The sequence below is a fragment of the Panthera leo genome, chromosome D1 (genome assembly GCF_018350215.1).
Source record: "Panthera leo isolate Ple1 chromosome D1, P.leo_Ple1_pat1.1, whole genome shotgun sequence".
NCBI classification, from domain to species: Eukaryota; Metazoa; Chordata; class Mammalia; order Carnivora; family Felidae; genus Panthera; species Panthera leo.
Window position 1 is genome coordinate 62,574,274 of NC_056688.1, and position 3,516 is coordinate 62,577,789.

A 3,516-nucleotide genomic window follows, 5' to 3' on the forward strand; every position below is an offset into this window, starting at 1 on the left:
TCCAGGAACATAGAAGATCAGGATGACACAAATGTGTCATTATTTATTGAGACACGATCAGAATCTCAGTATCATGCTTAGGAATACGTATAGGAAGAGGTAAAGCACAGATGCTAGGAGATGTGTTAGAGACTCAGTGATCTCCAGAGAGGTTCAAGGATATGTTGTGAAAATGGGCAAATGAGGTAGGGATATTTGGAAGAAAGAAATCAAGAATATGAAAACAGAGTGTTCAATGGGTCATTCGCACGATTCCTGAAGTCTCACACCAGGGTAATGGGAGGCCAAAAATAGGGAAGACATTAACTTAGTCATCATTTAATGAAGAAGAGCAACAAGGAGAGACACCAGTACCAAAGAGTGGTAGAGAATGATCTGTATGAATGACATGAACAGCAAAAGCACCAGTCCATGCTTGTTTGCTAGTCTGTTTTTCCAGGGGGAAAATCCTAAAAATTGCTTTGGGGAACAAGAACAGTGAACATACTACCAAACCAGAGTATGACAAGTGTGAGAAAATGTAATGTCCTCACTTAGTAGAAGTATAAAATTTTTGTCAGAAAAAAAATGGATATAATGAGAGAACCAGCTTCATATACATTTTGTAAAAATTAAATGAGAGACTTTATGTGCAAAGATTTTTTTCTCAATGGTTCAAGGTACCATGCAGTAAGAGCTGAACAACAGTACCTGCTCATATCATGAAGATTTTATACTAATACAACATATTCATATGAATATTGTTTAAAATGAGTTTAGTCAAAGCACATAGAAACTCTACACCCATTGGTAATAAATGTCATTCATCCTCTTCCTCTGCAATCCTATAGCTACTGTGCATCTCCAGCAGCCCTTTCTTCCACTCCTGCCCATGAAGCAAAGTCATTTTTTATTGTGGTAAAATATATTTAACATAACATTTATCATTTTAACCATTTTTAGTTACAAATTCAGTGCCATTAGGTACATTCACAATACTGTATAGCCATCACCAATATCTATTTCCAGAATTTTTCCATCATCCCAAACAGAAGCTCTGTACCTGTTAAACAATCTCCATCCCTCTCTCCTCTAAGCCTTTGGCAACCTCTATGCTACTTATATCTCTATGAATTTGCCTATTCTAGGTACTTAATATAAGAGGAATCATACAATATTTGTTATTTTGTGTTTGGCTTATTTCACTTAGCATAACGTTTAAGGTTAATCCATGTTGTAAGCATGTGTTAGAAATTCATTCCTTTTAACACTGAACGCCGATGTGTGTATACTACATTTTTGTTAATCCATTCATTAGCCAATACACATAGGTTGTTTTCACCTTTAAGCTACTGTGAACAATGCTTCTGTGCTATCTTCTTAGTAATAATATTGAAGATTAATATTTGACTGAGGAAACATGGGACCATTGAGTATGGCATAGAGCAGAAGCCACTTAGGAAAGACTGAAGCAGATTCCCTTTAGAGACCATAAGTTTAGCCCTAACCCTCCATCCACCCACTCGACAACTCAGGCCCATACTCTTCTAAACCCTGGTCACTCATAGCATCTCTAACCTGACCCAACCTATGTCCCTTTCTTGCCCGTCACTTCCCATTGAGAACTAAAGTCCCTTTCTTGCCCCTCACTTCCCATTGAGAACTAATCTGTGACTTGGAACCAACATCTACCGCAGCACTGTCACATTTTATCATACTTCCTATATTTTCAAGTTTATTTCATCATCACACCAAGAGTCTGGTAAATATTCAGCATGAGGAAGACAATAATGAAGAAAAGAAGAGAATAATGAAGAAATAAAGATAAGGAGGAAAACAAATTCTATTTTTCTGCTTGTTCTGTGTTTATACACAGCAGTGAGGTTGCCTTATTAAAAATAATCACATTCTCCAGTGCACCTGCACAGTGTCCAAAATATCACAAGTTGAAATTTTTAAAAAATGAAATAACATTTGAAACTTAAGGTAGTGTTCATCACAGTGATAGCAATAAAGACATTAGTGTTAAGAGTGATTATGACTGCAAAAAAAAGCAATTATGATTTCAATGCTAGTTTTGTGACAACTTATTTCATTTCTTCAGTAAAAAGTTACTGAGTGCCTACCGTGCCACACTTTGAGATTAATGTACTCATTTAATCCAAAATACACATATGTCAATACGACTAATGAAGAAACATGCTAGTAATGATATAATCCATTAAAATAATAAAATGCATTTATTGAGAAAACATTTATTGAGTGCCTATCATATGAGTACTATGTTAAGGATACAATGCAATTCACCATTTAGTAGAGATGGGGGACAAAGATCATTAAACCAATTATTATATATTTATTTAATATATATTTAATTAAGATATATTTAATTAATACATAATTAATATGTATATATTTAATTAAATATACATATATTTAATTATGATGGATAATTAAAGAAAGATACATGGAGTTCTGAGTTCATAAAGTGACCTGATCTATCTTATAAAACCTTCATCAAAGAGGTGAGGTTTAGACTGAAGCTCAAGATGAGTAGGAATAACAAGGATAAAGACAGGGAGGTGCACTCCCAATAGCAAGAGCCCAGACTACCCATGGCTGGAGGAAGCATGGACACTTGGGGAACTAAAGAAGGAGACTTATGTATATTACATAACATACCACCAACACTACATATGTTGCAAGGATACATATATACTTAGGAACATACAACAAACACATTAAAGTGAGTGCCAATAGTAGGAACTGGAAGAGAATGTCCCAAAGAATTAGGAATCAAGACAGAAAATAAAGAATTAGAACAATAATTATTGTGTGAAATAAACTTTAACTCAAGGCTCTGCACCTAAGACTAAAAATGAAAAAATAAAAGAACAATTATCATTATTCTCAGAGCTTAAAAATACATGATACTACAGGAGTCATAGAGGGTCATCCATCTCAAAAACAGAATCAAAGCACGTGAACTAAAGCACTTCCAGAATCAGATGGAACATGAATATTTTTTAAAAAGTTTCTCTCATGAACCTGAAACTCTAAAGAATCTCCATAGTTTGTCACCTTTATTTCCGTGATGCCAAAATTTTACCCAAGGCCTATCCACTCCCACAGACTGCCTGTGTCAGTGTCATGGTGGGAAGTGGCCCATGTTCTCATATGTACAAATAGGCATCCAGTTCATCTCTCCCTAATCTCCTAAGTTACTTGCTCCAGGTCCATAGATACCTTAATTATTTCTTAATTCCTTGATTCATTTGTCTTCTCAACACAAGTAAATCACAAACTCTTAGAATAAAAACATATCCAAAAAATTACTTTCTTGAGATACCCCTGTCTTCCATCCCAATATCTAAACCTATATAGACCTCAGAAGAGATTTCCCAACTTTCAAACACTCAAGAAAACTTCATTTTTCTCTTGAATGTCCCCACCAAGTAAATGAACTAGGCTGTGGGGCTCCCACTCCAAAGGGAAAGACCACCGTTGCCTCTGATGTCCAGTTCATGAGAACTGCAC